The sequence below is a fragment of the Salvelinus alpinus genome, chromosome 2 (assembly GCF_045679555.1).
Source record: "Salvelinus alpinus chromosome 2, SLU_Salpinus.1, whole genome shotgun sequence".
Classification (NCBI taxonomy): Eukaryota; Metazoa; Chordata; class Actinopteri; order Salmoniformes; family Salmonidae; genus Salvelinus; species Salvelinus alpinus.
The window spans coordinates 90,278,635-90,297,004 of NC_092087.1; the positions used below are offsets into that span (position 1 = coordinate 90,278,635).

General features: G+C 44.8%; 1 pseudogene; it reads left to right on the top strand.

The window, feature by feature from the left end:
- Positions 1 to 932: 932 nt before the first annotated feature.
- On the top strand, positions 933 to 15,738 carry LOC139568175 (alpha-2-macroglobulin-like; annotated as a pseudogene).
- Positions 15,739 to 18,370: the final 2,632 nt, after the last annotated feature.

Sequence of the window (18,370 nt, forward strand, 5' to 3'; positions counted from 1 at the left end):
GTACCCCACACATAGAATTATCTGTAAGTTGCCGCAGTCGAGCAGTGAATTTCCAAACACAGATTCAACCTCAAAAACTAGGGAGGTTTTCCAATGCCTCACAAAGTAGAGCAGATGGGTTGGTAGATGGGTAAAAATAAAAAGCAGATATTGAATATCTCAACATGGTGAAGTTATGAATTACACTTTGGATGGTGTGTCGATACACCCAGTCACTGCAACGATACAGGCGTCATTCCCAACTCAGTTGCCAGAGAGGAAGGAAGCTGCTCAGGGATTTTACCATGAGGCCAATGGTGACTTTAAAACAGTTACAGAGTTTAACAGCTGTGATAGGAGGGGATTCTATTATCTGTCCTGCGTTACCCCGGTGGGAGGAGTGTCCGGGATGTCCCTGGAGCCTGAGCCAGGTGCCACTTTCAAAGCCGGATCAAAACAAAGTGATGTAGGTCAAATCAAATCAAATTGTATTTGTCACATGCGCCGAATACAACAAGTGTAGACTTTATCGTGAAATGCTGACTTACAAGCCCTTAACCAACAGTGCAGTTCAAGAAGAAGAAAATATTGACCAAGTAGACTAAAATAAAAAGTAACACAATAACGAGGCTATATACAGGGGGCACCGGTACCGAGTCCACAGGCTAGTTGGGGTAATCATCATGTAGGTGGGGGCGAAGTGACTACGCATAGGTAACAAACAAACAGCGAATTGCAGCAGTGTACAAAAGTACGCGGAGTAATGATTTAGGATTCGAAGTTTCCATATGCATAGGCCTAAAAGTGTTTGGTCTTGATAAAAAACCCATATGTGCTTCAGCTGCCTTCCCAATGTTTGAAAATGCAAACATTTGACGGATAGAAAACATGTTGTAGACCTATGTTCCTGAATTACTGTACGCACCATGCTGCCTTGTTGACAATATGATCGCGCATTTGAAATGGCCGTTCAGTCTAATCGAACTCCCTGAATATCCAGCAGGTGCGAGCGCTTAGTAATTAGAAAAAAGTCCGCAACTAAGGATATTTATAGGGACATGACCGACGGGGAGATTTACGTTCGACTGAGTCCACAAACAACCCGCTGCGGTGAGTATCGCTAGGTCACAGGTGCTATAGCAACTTGTGTTGCAATCATATAGCCAAAACAACAATTTAAATAAAAAAACTTGCATCTGGTCTTAGCAACAGAATACTTTCTCCTAGTGCACGCTAGACACACTTTTGCAATCTGTGTTTGGCGCCCAGTTTGTAGCCCGATATATTGTAACTCGGTCTAGCCGTTAAACACTAACCTACATGCAATTGAGCCATTTTACCGACCTGTGTCTGCAGCCTGGTCTCATGGACTATACGTAACATAGTAAAAGTATATCTGCCAGACTGAAATCTGTATGAAATGGTAAGTTTGGTATTTTTACAGGAGACTGACAGCTACTCAAGGCAATAAAACTGACGTATAACATTTTGGGTAATAAGCAACTTCATCTACTTAGCTGAAAGGGTTAAGGTTAGCCAACCTGCTAATTAACTTTACTCCTAATGTTTAGCCTAGATAATGTTAGCTACCTAGCTCATGTTGGCCACAACAAATTGGAATTTGTAAAATGTACATTTTTAACATATCATATGAAATGGATGATGGATATTCACAAATGTAATACATATAAAATGTGATATCATACTAGAGTGTTTCAGTTTTGCGTACAAAATGATAGGACATGGTCTGAGACCAGGTTGGTGCCTGTTTGGTGTTGCTTGGGTAGATGCTTCTGATATGGTTTGCAGTTCCCAGGAAAGCATTTTAAATTCAATTGTTTGGTCTCTCACCCCCTTCCCTGTAGAATTGTATTTTATTAGCCAACCCTTAACCTAATTCTCCTAACCTGCTGTGTAAGTTCTAACCTTATAGGTGAATTCAATTGACAATCTGTATCCCATCTAGACACAACCTGTGTACAGTGCAGTAGGCAGGTCTTCCATGTAGGAATACTGGGTCATAACGGTGGTTTATTCTTCTCCTTTAGTCATGGTTCTTCCTGGGCTTCAGGTTTGGAGATGGATACTCTTTGCCTGCATTCACTGGCTTTGTGTCTGTCAAGAGACTCTAAGACCGTAAGTCAATCTGCACTCACAAGTTAGAATTTAGTGATCAGACTTGCTTCTCTCCTCTGGGTTTAATGTTCTTTTAGAGCAATTTTTCCATCTACTCTTTCTGCAGATCTTTATCCCCCTGTGTATTTCACCTGGCTTTGTGTTTAGAGGTATCCTGTCATTGGGTAGTGATTGTCCTGTTGCCGGGTGTGTTCTCTGTAGGGTTTACATGGTAGCCATTCCTGCAGTGATCCAGGCAGGCTCAGAGGCCAAGCTTTGTGCCAGCCTTCTGCAGCCCAACGAGACCCTGGTCATGACCGTATCTCTGATGGCCGACGGGCAGAACAAGAGACTTCTCCACCAGAGTTCTGACCAAGAGTTTCACCGCTGTTTCCAGTTTCAGGTCAGCCCAGCACTGGTGGACATCTAGAGCCATTCCAATAAGAGTGTACTGCTCAGCTGTGATGCAATGCCAGCTTATTTTATGGGAAATGTCAGTGGTGGCCTACCAGAACTTTTCTGTGATTCAGGCTCCAATTTGTACCAGGTTTTGATTGAATGCTTGTATATACTATCGATACTTACATTACGCTGAGTGCATAATGTGATCCCTGCAGGAGTTAAACGCTCTACCTTGAAGTTGCTAGTGGCACGCTCTTACCAGCTGGGCCACACGGCACCACATTTTTAATGTCCTATGTTATCGGTCCGTTAGTTCACCGGTGTTGCCCTGTTTCCGTCCCTGACAGGCCCCTCACGTGAAGAGCGACAAAGTGCAGAACTTTAAGGTGGAGGTTCGAGGGGAAACATTTCTATCCACAGAGGAGAGAAGGGTCATGATCAAACCCTACAGCCCCATGACGTTCATCCAAACGGACAAACCAATCTACAACCCAGGACAAACGGGTAATGTTACAGCCGGTAGTCTGGTTGCTAAGAAACAGGACAATTGGGTGTTGGCGTGTTCTGTAATGGTTTACTCCGGTGCTTTGACCTTTTTGGGCCCCTGACCCCATTTTGATATCAACAGTTTTCCACGACCCCACCATGTTCCCTTTGTTTATTTGAGGCTGTAACAGTATTACAATGAAGTACTGTCAGACTGAAATCTGAAGGAAGATTTGTGAAATGCATCAGGCAATAATTGTGTAGAAAAGAACACTATCATTGCTGGCAATGCTCTTCCCCAGTCTGTTCTAACGAGTCATGCGTGGCTTATGAGGATTGTAGAGGGAAACGGTAGAAATACCGGGTGAAAGATGATGGTAATCTGGGAACCTTGGGATTATGAGGAAGTTGTCTGAAATGATGCTTCTAATATTCTTATTGTTCGTCTTGTCATTGGCTTTTTACAGTGCATTTTAGAGTCGTCACCTTGGATACCCATTTTAGCCCCGTCAATCAGCTGGTGAGTTGAAAATATACGATTGACAATAGTATTTTAAGTCAGTCTCTACTATTTCAAACCAAGATGCAGAAGTGTCACAATACTGTGATGGACATAGCAGTCTGGTATTATGTACAGCACTCAACCAGCCAGGACATGGGGCTTCCATTCATATAGGTCAGACTGGAATGAATGGGATCATCTCTTCCTGAGATTGAATTGCAAATGCTACATGTGATGTTTACGTTAAGCGACCAAGCCAATCACCTGTCTAGTTCCTATAGTTGTAGACAGCTATGCGCCTCTGTTTTGGCATTGGTTTCATTAACAACTCCATCTCTTGTCTTTGCCCTTCACAGTACAACATTGTGGAACTTGAGGTAAGATCCTTGTTAGTGTAAAGAATGCAGCATTATGACTCCCCCAGCTAGCTAGGTCCTCATATCCACCTACTGTAGGAGTTAGCTAAATACTTCCTATCAGCATTGTGATCTGGGCCCCCTTCAGTAGATGAATGTTGCAGATAGAACTGACTCCTTGTCCTGTATACTGTTGTGAACTTTCCACATCGTTGTGTCCTGCTGAACATTCCCCTTCCTATGACCCAACAGGATGTTAATCACAACCGGATTGGACAGTGGGTCAACACTACATCCAGTGGCAGCATTCTGCAGCTTTCTCACCCCCTGAACTCTGAAGCACCTGTAGGATCCTATACCATTGTAGTGTGGATTGGTGAAGAGAAAATCTACCACAACTTCAAGGTAGAACAGTATGGTAGGTGGAGTTTCTCTTTCATGCTTGGTAATGTTGAATCAATGCATCACAACCCTGGAACATTCTGGAGTTGACTGCTGTTCTTTTTATCTGTAGTTTTGCCCAAGTTTGAGATCCAAATGAACCTCACGGACAAGATCAGCGTTGTTCAGGAAGAGTATGAAGTGAAAGTGTGTGCAAAGTGAGTAAACACTATTGGTGAATTGCAATGTAGTGGAGTTACACATGTCATTAATAATGTCATTACGCTGAGGCAGACCTGGGTTGAAATACTATTGGAAGTATTTCATTTACCTTCACAGTTCAAATTAAGGATTTGGATCTTTGTAAATGACATTTTATTGGTTACAACACGTGTTTAGTACATGTTGCGGGTGCAGCAATATGTAACAATTTCACAAATGCCTAATACACACACCTAAGGAATAGATGGTCAATGTCAGAGGTATAGAATACAGTATATACATACGAGATGAGTAATGCAAGGTATGTAAGCATTATTAGTGACTAGTATTTCAAGTCTGTAGGCAGCAGCCTGTGCTAGTACTGTAGCTTAATTTGATAATACACTTGGAAATTGTTATGCATTTGAGGATTCTCAAATACACTTATTTAAATATAAAATCCTTAAATATGCATGTGGTCTACATTAATGACATTCTACTGCTCAATGTCTTAAAATACTGCTACAATCCCTGAGATTATGTACGGTGGCATTTTACATGAGCAGCTGGTTCTTCGGTCATAAAGATTAGGATTGCTGTTCTAGGATCAGGTCCCACCCTGACATGTGACCTTGTTCATTATGATCTGTAGTTAAAACTGATCCCGTTCTGAGGCTCTATGAATACAGGTCCAGATTCATTGACCGTGTTAAATGTGTGACTTCAAGCCTGCAGGAATGCACAAGCCTTTAGGTCTCATGTTTTTAACATGATAACTGGATGTAGGAAGTTGACACGTGTCTTGTTGTGAATTGAAATCAGATACACGTATGGGCAGCCTGTACCTGGTAAAGCAGGGGTCAAGTTGTGCCGACCCTTGGTGGACAATGCAGTGATACCAATAACAATCGATGAGCGAAATCCACAAGGAGTTCCTGATTACACACCTCCATGCCACAAAGAGTCAATAGAGGTTTGTATGCCTTCCTAAAACTAGTAGTGCTGTTTTTACCAACATATTACATTTTGAATGGGATTTAAATCTGTTTTTGTGTGGTTCTGCTTGCTTTTCCTAGATGGACCATACTGGCTGTGCTTCTTATGTCTTCAACATGGCCATTTTCACAAAGAATGCAGGAGAGAAATTGCTGGGAGACGTGTATAGTTTCCATGCAGAAGTACAGGAGGAGGGGACAGGCGAGTCCTTTATGAGATGCATCATGTCGTTTCCTCAATACAAACCCTTCATTTCACTTCAGCTGATGGCGACGTAACTATTGCCTGTTTCATTAGATCAGGGTTTCCCTAACTGTCCTGGGGTTCCCCCTGGGTTTTGGTTTCTGCCCGAGCGCTACACAGCTGACTGAAATAACCGTCTCATAGTGTAGTTTTGATTAGAATCAGCTGTAGTGCAGGAAACTACAAGGTGCACCCAGGGGGGGGGGGGGGGTCCAGGACTGAGTTTGGGTTCCTCTGCGTTGGGAAGAAAGAGCTTTATGACCGTTGGTGCTGCAGCAGGGTTTTATATAATGCTGTTTTCTGGTTTTAATTTTCTGTTTAAGCTGCACTGCAGTTCAGTTTCTGCATGGTGTTGGTACTGGTAATTGTGAAATATACCATCCTGTTTTCATTTGACAGGTGTGACACTGTCAGAGGAAAAACGCATTGAGCTCTCCTATGTGATTGGTGAATTCACATTTGTTGACACGCCCCAAATCTATGAGCATGGATCAATTATCGAAGGCAAGGTAAGTCCAAATGGTGTTCCTGTTGCATTGTGGAAGCTAGTTTGTCCTGCTTCCTGAACTAGCAGTATGTGGTAGGTAATGATGACGTATGTAGTGTCACTTCATTCATACAACACCCCCCCTTTTCCTCAGATAAATGCTGTTCGCTTTAACAACACACCCATCTCTGACATGTTAGTCTACCTGTTTGAGGAGAAAGGCTGGTCCTCATATCTACGACTACAGAACCTAACCACGGACAGTCGTGGTATTGCCAGGTTCTCCGTCAACACAACCAGTCTGCCCAAAGAGAATATTAACCTCGTAGTAAGTATGATTCCTTCTAGGTTTGACAGACTTTATACTCCATGCCAGTGTCCTGGAGACCGTAAGGGGTGCATGTTTAGTTTCTTGCCCACACAGCTGAAGTCAAATAATGAACTCTTCCTCAAGATTTGATTATTTGAATCAGACCGCTTGGGGTCCCCAGGACAGTAGGGGAAACGCTGCCCTAAGGTCATGACCCTAACATGCTATGACCAGGATGGGCTAGGGGGAAGTAAGTTGGATCTGTTACCATATTGCTTCCTGTCATCCTCTCAGATCCCCACTGTATATAGGACACGGTCTAGGGGGTGATTTAGGATTGGGCCTTCAGTTAGACTCTCCCTTTTGTTCCTTTCCAGGTGAGCGACACCCCACAAGCAGAGTTCCCAGGATACAGGGTCCCCTATTTCAACAGAGGGCAACACCTACTCTCACTGATCCAGCCCGCTGCCCCTGACAGTAAACCGTCCAGCTCCCTGGCTATTCAGAAGGTGGAGAAACCACTGGCATGTGGGCAGGCGGTGTCAATCACCATCCGCTATGCCATCGTAGGGGAGACTGTCCCAAAGGGCTCTGTGGCTGTCCTCTACCTGGTGAGTAGAACCAGGAACAACCTGCAAACCCACGGTGCCTCTCAAAAAGCACCATATTTCCTAGTTGCGCTCCTTTAGTCCAGGATCATTTCAGACATTGCCCCTGCCACACTTTCAAAGGATGTTCCTTTACTACACCAATACTCCTAATCAACCACTGTAACCCAACCTAGCTCATGTTACAAATTGGACTTTGTTGAATATATATATTCAGAAAATTCGCAACCTATATAAAATGGATGATGGACATCCACAAATGAATACATGCGTAACATATCATACCAATTGGAGTGAGTCCAGGTCTACCCCATGAGTCCAGGTTGCAACGTCTCCTCTCTGTTGCTGAGAACTGTTCCCTTTCCCTCCAGGCCTTATCCAGAGGGGTCATAGTTCAGCATGGACACATCAATGTTACTGTGCAGCAGGACAGTCCTGGTGAGTGAGTTTCATGATGTGATTCTGAACGTTCTGGAAGGTGCTCGATGACAGTGACCTGCTCTTGCGTTGCAGTAGCTGAGGGTGACGTCACCTTGACGTTGGCAGTGGTTCCAGAGATGGCGCCGGTGGTTCAGCTCCTGGTGTACAGTATGCTACCCAGTGAGACTCATCGCCCACAGCATGAACTTCCCCACTGAGAAATGCTTCAGGAACAAGGTGTGTGCAGGAGTCTCATATCCCCAGTGACTGATTTTCTGAAAGGTGTCCAGTATTTCCAGACTGTATCATACCTGGAGTAATGGTATCTGATGTGTGTGCCAGGTGTTGGTGGAGTTCTCTCCCTCCAACGCTGTCCCAGGGGAGGCGAACACCCTGCATCTCTCTGCCCAGCCCGGTTCCCTCTGTGGCCTCGGTGCTGTGGACCAGAGTGTTGGCATCATGGAGCCAGGGAAGAGGCTGGATGCTGACAAGGTAACGGAGCTCACTGAAGTGAACTACAGTGGTACCAGCATACCTACTGTTTTGGTGGTGCTGGGAATACAACCAGTGACTACAGCAGACATGGAGTGGATCTGTTCACTGGGGAGCATTTATCAAATGTGATGGGACTCATTCTCTGGCTTGAGGCCCACTTTCTATTGACTCTCAGTAACTGGAAAGCACCTCCTTATTGATGTTCTGGGTTGATGGGACAACGTTCTAAACGTTTAGCAATGGAAAACAAAATGGAGTTTTTCCCCAAGTAGTCGTTTCAGTCTGTTCTGTTTGGTCCCCAATGAACAAGGTAATTTCACACCTCCCCGTTGTCCCTTTCCAGATATTTGATTTGTTACCGGTCAAGGAGACGACCTATATTCCCTACGAGCTTGAAGATCCAGTAGCATGTTTACGTGTTAGACCAAGGAGATTCATAATACCACACCCATATGGACCGTCTGAGATGACAAATGATCCTTATGCAGTTTTTCAGGTAAATATTTCTGCCCTGTTTTCTCAACTTGAAGCCTCTTTTCTTTCTGGGAAGAATCAGTCCCCATTCTGTTACAATGTGTTCATCTTACACTGTTAAACTTAATAGAATTTATTAATAAATTGTTTCTGCTCTTTCTAGACGCTGGGACTGAAGCTAGCGACTAACCTGGATATAAGAGTACCTTCCTGCCTCAGTTACCAGGGGAACCAGTACTATCGCTCCTATGGTGAGATGTCCTTACCAACCCTTATTCTCATTGCCAAGTCTAATGAATCTTGGGTTATGGATGACCTTTTTGTTAGAATAAGCACAGCATTCAGTCCATTTTAACTTGACAATAATGGCCATGTTTTGTGTTAGTAGCTTACAGCCATATGGCTAGGCCTGGATCAGCAGGTCCTAGACTTGAAATGGCTGTGGCTGGTGGACTTGCCGCTCCACCTCCGCCACCCATACAGACGGTCCGTACATTCTTCCCTGAGACATGGATTTGGGACCTTGTGGAAGTTGGGTAAGTGCTCTGCACAGTGAGGCTGACCTCTGGTGAAAGCCCTCTTAGCTCTTGCCTCATATCCAAACAGTAGTGGTGTAGATTAGGACCCTGAACCTCTGTAAACTGTAGGCCAGCTTTCTCTTAGGAAAGACCCTTTGACCTCAATGGGTGTCCCTGGTTAGATAAAGCTTAAATGGATTTGTAACAACAAACGGTGTTGAAATTAGTCCTTCTCTATTGGACACTTGGTGGCTTTCTGTTTGAACTCTGACCTCTGTATTCCAGGGAGTCTGGATCAGCAGATGTCCCCCTGACAGTCCCAGACACCATCACCACCTGGGAGACTGAGGTCTTCTGCCTGGCCCCCAGTGGCTTCGGTCTGGCTCCTCTGGTGGAGCTCACGGTCTTCCAGCCCTTCTTCCTGGAGCTCACCCTGCCCTACTCAGTCATCCGGGGAGAGCACTTTGAGCTGAAGGCCACTGTGTTTAACTACCTCTCCAAGTGCATCGTGGTACGACACTGCACCGGGATGGTTTCTTGAGTTGTATTGTTTTTGTCGTACCGTGTTATCTTACGACGCGTTCCTCTTTGGCAGGTTTCTGTGACTCCAGCTCTTTCCTCTGACTACACTCTCACACCCTTGCGTGATGTCCGGGACTCCTCGTGCTTGTGTGCCAATGGACGAAAGACCTTCAGTTGGACAATGGCCCCCTCTGTCCTGGGTTAGTCTTCGTTCAACTGTTCAAACGGCAGAATGGATGTCAACCTGAGTTGTGTACTGTCACCGTATTGGATGGTGTGTAACCTGCGCTGTACTGTGTGTAGGGGTTTTGAACGTGTCCGTTAGTGCGGCGGCTGTCCAGTCCCACACTGCGTGTGACAACGGGGTTGCGAACGTACCGGAGAGAGGACGCGTTGACACGGTCACACGGAGCCTGCTGGTGAAGGTATGTAGTCTACTGCTGTGGGAGAACTAACGTTAGGTTGCACAGATACTGTCTAGTGTAACTGCCTCTGAAATGAATCCCTCTCTTCCTCCAGGCTGAGGGAACAGAGAAGAGCCACACCTACAACTGGTTGCTGTGTCCTACTGGTCAGTAATGAATCAACGTTGAATGTTGACGTGATCGTCTTCATTCAACTCATCTTTGTGTCCACAGGAGAAGCTCTGACGGAGGAGGTGGAACTGCAACTCCCCCAGAACGTGGTGGATGGTTCTGCTAGGATTTCCCTCTCAGTTCTGGGTAAAATACACCCCTGTGTAGTGGTGGGAAGACAACCCTTCGCCTGTGACGCTGCTGTTTGCTGAAGAGGACAGTCTGTAACAGAAGTCCCTTGTTTCTCTGTAGGGGACATCCTGGGTCGGGCCCTCAACAACCTGGATGGACTGTTGCAGATGCCGTATGGGTGTGGGGAGCAGAACATGGCCCTGCTCTCCCCCAATATCTACATCCTGGAGTACCTGAGGAACACAAAGCAGCTCACGCCAGCCATCCTAGACAAGGCTACCAAGTTCCTCACTAGTGGTAGGAGAGTCCCTTTAAAATCTGTCTTGATTAGACACCAAATCCACAAACTGGGCTGAATTTGTCCAATTAGAGGATTTAGTTTTCCATTTTTAAAGTGTTTCTCCACGGTGTACCCTGCTGTCATGGTAACGATGGAGCTGCATAACGGATGATATCAATGTCTTAACATAACATCACTGACCCAACACATGGTTTCCTACTGAAGTCATTTGATGGTAGAATATAGACACTGTCTCATAGCACCCTATTCCTTATATAGGGCAGGACTCTCCAACCCTGTTACTGTCCTGTAGGGTTTCACTCCAACCCTAATCTAGCTCCCCTTCTAATAATTAGCTGGCTGAATGGGGTTAATTACAACTTGGTTGGAGGGTAGCTCTCCATGAACAGGGGTGGAGAGCCCTGATATATTGGGGCACAACTCTGGGAATGGAACAACCGCTTGGTCACTGTTCATGCTAAAACCCCACCGACAGGTTACCAACGGCAGCTGAACTACAAGAATGCTGATGGTGCGTACAGCACGTTTGGACAAGGCTTGGGGAACACCTGGTGAGTACTTGGCTTGTTTTTCACCTACTGGTGGCTTCAATGAAGCATTGACCAATCAAATGGCATCTCTGGCATGGAGACGATGGATTGGACAGTTGCCGTGTGATGTCATGACTTGGAGCGTGACGATATTATGTCGGGGCTTTTAAATGAATCCATTTCTTTCTTCAGGCTGACTGCTTTTGTCTTGAGATCCTTTGGCAAAGCCCAGTCTTTCATCTATGTTGACCCGGCAACGATGGAGCAATCCAAGACTTGGTTGGAACGTCAACAAGGCAAACATGGCTGTTTCAGAGCTTTAGGGAAGCTCTTGAACAACAGAATGAAGGTATTTTATATTGCTAATAAACTGGTTGTTTCGTCAGACCAGACATAGTTTGATTTCAACAGGCTAGATGCAGTTAGTGTGACATTGTTTTCTAGGGTGGAGTGACGGATGAAGTCACACTGACTGCTTACATCACTGCTTCAATGCTGGAGCTCAACATGTCCGTGTCGGTAAGTAGCTTCACTCCATGGAACCGTTTCTCACAACGTCATTACAGGCAACTCATTTAGCCTCCTGTATGACATCAGTCTTACATCAACTGTCATTTACAGCTTCTACGATGTAGTGAAGTCATTTCTCTGCAAGTAGCCTATGACATAACATAGAATGGGCGTTACGTAAGCAGATCTGAATGGTGTAGATCTGTTACTACTGATATTAGGCTCCAGCTTGAATCTCTCTAGTCTGGTCCCAGATCTGTTCGTGTTGTCTGATTTTTCAGCTTTATTTTAAGAGTCCCATCCCTCTTTAGCATGGGACCTCTGCATATACACAAATTATACCCTTTACAAATGCAACGTAATAAAATGCACAAGATTTACAAGGAAAAACAATCCCGTTCCTCAGCAAAAAGTGTTCCCTAATTAACAATTTGAACTGCCTGAGGCCCCAGAACAGCAAGTTGAATGGAACCCAGTCCAAACTGATCTGGGACCAGGCTGGCTTATCTTAATGTGCTGCTGTCATTCTGTGCTCTAGGATCCTGTTGTGGACCACAGCTTGTCTTGCCTGAAGAACTCCACCAGTGATTTGTCCAACACCTACGCTACTGCTCTGCTGGCCTACACCTTCACCCTGGCAGGTGACATGGAGACACGGGCCCGGCTTCTGCAGCACCTCGACACCATCTCATTTCAAGAGGGTGAGCTATATCCTGGTCCGAGATCTGTTAGCGCAGTCTTTCCTTGATTGAGCATGCCTGGATAATGGAGTAGTCCCAAAAGTGCAAACACTCAGACCATCTGGCGCTCCAGATAGGCCCAATAAAATTATTAATTTTAAATTATTGTTAAGAAAAATAATATTGTTTGAACTTGCTCATTAAAATTGTATTTGGCAGGAAATGAATTGGGGAGGTCAGAACTTTGTATTGGGATGAATAAGCTAGTTCTTATTCTGGCGTGTGTGTGTGTGTGTGTGTGCTCCTCAACCCTCAGGGGGTCTCCTGCACTGGTCCCAGTCCTCCTCGGAGACCTTACCCTCCCTGGAGGTGGAGATCAGCTCCTACGTTCTGCTGGCGTCCCTCAGTGCCTCTTCTCGGTCTACCTCTGACCTGGGCTACGCCTCCCGCATCGTCAGGTGGCTGGTGAGGCAGCAGAACGCCTACGGAGGCTTCTCCTCCACCCAGGTATACTTCCCAAACATTGTAACTTTGACTTGTATCAGACCACAGGTCATGTGTTCTTCATGTCCAACCTGGTGAGGCTCACTTCCACTGGTACAGAGCCTAGAAACCATCATAATGAATGGAATTGGGATTTAGTCACTTTAGCAACTGTTCAATGTGAGGAAAATAATCAACCCTTCAAAATGGTGTCTTTAATTTTGAACTGATTGTCCTGTGGTCTGTATGTGTAGGACACCGTGGTGGCCCTCCAGGCCCTGGCTCTCTACTCCACCAGGGTGTTCAGTAGAGGCGGAGCCAGCACAGTGACGGTACGGTCTCCCAGTGGGGAACGGTGCCTCTTCCATGTCAACCAAAACAACAAGCTTCTGTACCAGGAGAGGGCGCTGCAGGACACAGAAGGGAAGTACAGCGTTGAAGTGAAGGGCAGTGCTTGTGCCTCAGTGCAGGTCAGTGAATACACATCTCTCCTCCCAGTCCTGTGGCGCAAGATGCACTGTAATACACATGACAGGGAAGATGTTTCTTCTGGCTCATAAAACGTTTGTATTTGGACAGGATGGTTTCCCTGACTTCCTCTTCTCTATCCCAGGTGGTGGTCCGCTACAACGTCCCTACTCCTACCAGAAGCACAACGCTCAGTATCCAGGTGACTCCAGAGGTGGACTGCAACAGCAAGTCTTTGAGACCCAGAGTCACGCTGAAGCTCGAGTCTCGGTAAGAATGAAGGACCTGTCTTGTATTCACCTCGTTTGCCGGTGTTATCTTGGCGCGTGTCTTACAGAATGGATTTGACCCAAATGAATTAGTTTCGTTATACCCGTTTATAGGTTATTGACCTTCTAGTTCATGGGTGTCAAACTCTGGCCCGCGGGCCAAATTTGGCCCGTGGGGTAATTATATTTGGCCCGCGAGACAATACCAAATTACTACTAGAGCTGGCCCGCCGGTATTATACAGCGCATTCACCGCTAATACTACGAATCCCATAATGCTCTGCTGTTGTTTTCGCGCGCCAATCAGGACAGGACTCAGAAACGCCCTCTCCTCTGTGACAGTAGTCATAGCAACATAGACGCTACAACTGTCAGCGCGCTATCCCTTCCCAAAAATGGCGAAAAGAAAGGCAGAAAACAGGAGCTTTCTGGACAAGTGGGAGGCAGAATATCTGTTTACATATGTAAAAGACAAACCTGTTTGTCTTGTTTGTAGAGTCAACGTGGCTGTAAGTAAGGAGTACAACATTAGACGACACTATGAAACGAAACACCATGACAAATACAAGGACATGGACATGACTCAAAGGAGCCAGAAAGTAGAGGAGATGAAAAGAAGTTTGGTTTCACAACAGATTATGTTCAAAAAAGCCACATCACAAAGTGAGGCTGCTGTAAAGGCTAGTTATATAGTGGCAGCAGAGATCGCAAAATCAGCCCGGCCCTTTAATGAGGGAGAGTTCGTGAAAAAGTGCATGATGAAAGTTTGTGACCTCGTATGCCCAGAGAAAAAGCAAGCATTTTCAAACGTGAGCCTGAGCAGGAACACAGTAGCTGATCGCACATGTGATCTTGCCACCAATCTGTATGACCAGCTGATGGAAAAGGGAAAATATTTCGTTGCGTTCTCCCTCGCTGTGGATGAGAGCTGCGACGCATCTGGAAAAAGTTTATTTTGGTATTTAAATCAGAAGGCTGCAAATAGAAAAGAGGCATACGATTTTTATTTAAATTTTATTTATTTAATAAATGAATGCCATTGATGTGTTTTTTCATTTGAAATTCGATTTTGCATGTCTCCACTATTAAATTATATATTGTATGGTAATAAGCGATGCTTGTTCCATATTCAATGTTAAAGCAAAACTTGTTTGGGTCCATATTAAAAGGTTCATTTGTTCAATGTTGGCCCGCGACTTTGTTCAGGTTTTACATTTTGGCCCACTGGGTATTTGAGTTTGACACCCCTGTTCTAGTTGGTACCTCTGCTTGGATCAGTCGGAATGCTTAGCCTGGTCTTTATGGCTAAAACAATCCAAGCATTTGTCAATCATGTCTTTCTCAGATATCGTGGAAAGGAGCTCACCACCAATATGATTATAGTGGATTTGAAAATGCTCTCTGGGTTTTCTCCAGATCCAGACTCTTTGGGGAGGGTGAGTTGTTGTGGTGTGACCTTTATCCATGGAGGTCTTGCCTCATCGGTGTCCCTTTTTTAAGGCTCAAGGTTTTTTTGTCCGTACAATGTCAATGACTTGTCTTCACAGCTGAGGGGTTCGAGTCAAGTGGATCGTGTTGATATCAAAGATGACCATGTGTTACTGTACTTGACAGAGGTGAGGTGAAAACCATCGTTCAGTTTGAAATGTTTCACATGGCGCTCTATAATGGGCTTCATTTAAAAATAATCTATTTTGCTGTATCTGTCAGCAAAGCTGAAATACAGAAACTTCTGCTTAGATCGTTTAATGACCCATATGTTTGTTTCTCTCCCAACAGCTGACATCACTATTTCCTTTCCACATCACCCTGGACATCATACAGGAGTTCCCAGTACAGAATCTAAAGCCAGCAGTGGTCAAGATCTATGACTACTACCAGCCAAGTAAGTTGATCTACTAACCCTCCCCAAAATGTTATTTTCCCCTCTTCTGAGGAACATTTGGTCAACTTGTTTTCATTTACTGAGACTAACCTGTCTTACGGTTACAGGTGACCAGGCTGAGACAGAATACGTCTTCCCTTGCAAGTAGGGGTTCCAAGCTGGTGAGCTGCTTTAAATCTGGACTTATTGGTGATGAATTGAGTTCTAGGTGACTCGTATACTATAAATGATTTAGGGAGCCAGTCTTCCTTTAATCTAAATGCTGGTCAGTTTGTTAAAGGATTCATTAAATGTACTTGCTCCTCGACAGATGGAAGAAGATGCCATTGAGGTCACACCTGCAACCCTTGAGACGTCTTTCAAGTGCTGAAGTAAAACTATGGAACTGCAAATAAAGCTTTTCATTAGAACCCTTTTCTGGAGTATTTTGTCACTGAGGTGAATATTGTGAGGCAGTGTTGTTCATCCTGGGGCTCATGAAGCAATGTGATTGGGGGTACAGTAAACAGAGCAGCTCTCTGGAGGTATAGTTTCCATCTGTGCTGTTAATCAGGGTCGCCAACTGTACAAAGGTGTAAATATTGTACACAACTTTGGGTTCTCATCTCTTTTGTTCCTCAGTCTGTGACATGGAGGCCTGGTTCTTTTAGTTCTCATCAGGGAATGGGTCAGGACATATTACCACTAAATGACATTAATGTCTTACAAGAGCATGAGTCCTGGCTGTGATCTCCTGATGAATGGTGTGGACAAGGCAAGATGTGGTGGTAAACACCTCACAAATCAATGAGATTAACAGAACAATTGATGACCCAACAGATACTATATAGAGCCCTACTGACAACACGACTCACTAAATTCTATGAAAGAAACGTATGCAAACATGCTGTGAAAACAGTACTTTTTTAAAAAGCAGTGGTTATGGCCTGACAATGGGAAAGAAAGGAGGTGTTCTGGGTTGTCAAACTAAGCCATCGCTCTACTTTAGATGGCGGTACAATACCAGATGTTTTGGTTCAGAAGATTTAACGAGCCCTCTTGATTGGACAGTACGCAACAATAGATCTGCCAGGCAGTGGTCACCAAACCACCCTGTAGTCTCCTGGGGGAACTCAATCACTTGTGGCACTGAGCTTTACTCACATTGTTAATTCCAAATGGACCTCTGACCCCGACACGTCTTAGTCACTCTGGTATATCTGCAAGGATTATCAGTGGTATTGTAGGTAGTCTAGTGGTTAGGGTGTTGGGCCAGTAACAAAGGTTGCTAGATCGAATCCCTGAGCTGACAAGAATCTGTCGTTCTGCCCCTGAACAAGGCAGTTAACCCACTGTTCCTAGGCTGTCATTGTAAATAAGAATTTGTTCTTAACTGACTTGCCTAGTTAAAGGATAAATTAACAAAATTGTCAGGTCGCTTTGTTTTGGGAACAACATTAACATTATTGTATGGGACAATATACATGTTTGACATCATTTGAAAAATAATTTTATTGAGAACATTGATTGGTTTCTTTTTAATGTAATGATTTGAAGGTTATTCGTTTTGGGTGTTGTGAGAAATTCTAGCAAAATAAATAGTGCACAGAAATTCTGTCCAAAAATGGTCTCCCTGCTAAGGAAGTTAATACCACTGGGCTAGTAGGAGTTACCACCATATCTCTAGTACCAGTCATTTCACATCAGTCAAGGGAAGTGACACGTGTACACTTTGGGAGGAAGGAGAATTGGGACAAGGTCTCTATGGATTCTACCCTCTACTGTCATGTAGAAAAGGTTTTGGCTTTGGACTTTCTCTGGGCAGCAGAGGGGAGAGGGTGGTAGCCAGAGGTTCCTCTTTGACCGGTGTGGCTGAGGAAGGTGGTAACCCCAAACCAAGAGAACCATGCTCCAACTTGACCCTGGAGGTATTGGAGGAGTGTGGTGAGCGAGGTGACCCAGCTTTAGGCCTCTTGGCTGGGGAGGCTTGATGGGTGGAGGGGCAGCTGTGCTGCGAGGATTGACAGTGTCGTGTCTGGCTATGCCGGATTAAGTGATGACATGCTATTCTATAAAATCCTTTCTCTGTAATTAATATTACCTGATTGAGCTAATCATGTAATTCCCTAGAAAGTCGGGGCACCACAAAATAATAATTATAGCGCAGTTATCTTCTGCATAAACTCTTAAAGACCTAGTAATATTTTCCGTCAATATTAATCGTCACCTTATTTCAGTCTCATCTGAAAGTTGTAAATTCTTCGTTATCTTCACGAACCCTGGCTAACAAGTTGAATCAGCAATACAAAATTGGGTTTAATTATTTATTTACTAAATGCCTAACTCATCACACAGAATGAATCATACCTTGATTACAAATTGTCATAAAGGAAAACGTCCCTAGCGGACGGAACATATGACAGCTGGTTACCCAAAAGAAAGGGGCTGGGTTTGAGCGGGAAGACTGAAGAACATAGGGAGAAGCGATGTCTATCGGGCCGTAGGCAGCTACTCTATCGTAAATACAGAATCTTATACATTCTAAATTACCGCCCATTTGGAAAAGGAAAATGCAATAAATCTTTACTCTGAGCTGCACTTCAGTAGGTTGCTGGTAGATGGAAGGCCGTGTTGCCCAACAGAGTCCTTTGAAGAGTGTCTCTGGTGGTGAACGGGAAACGTTGTAGTATCGTCATTGTGTGGTAGACGGATACTCTGTCTGTCCTCTCCGAGCCCACGTTTACAGCGGCCGCTGCTAACTCAACGGCTCGGAGGTATCACTTTTCTGTAGCGAGTAAGAGTTCAACGTTCATACCATTCGCAACCAAAGCTAATGCCGAGGTTGTTTCGTTCTGTAGTTATCTGAACCCTTCTGACATCGGATCGTCATCCTAATGTACCCCGAACAGGAAGTTATATTGTCGTCAAGGCTTTATATAGGAAGGGAGAGGAGGGCGTGTTTCATAGTTTATAACCAATGTCTCTTCACGTGGGCGGGCCACTGAGTCGGGCCTAATTCACTCATGAAAACCCAATTCCCACATTTGAAAAGCTAAAATCACA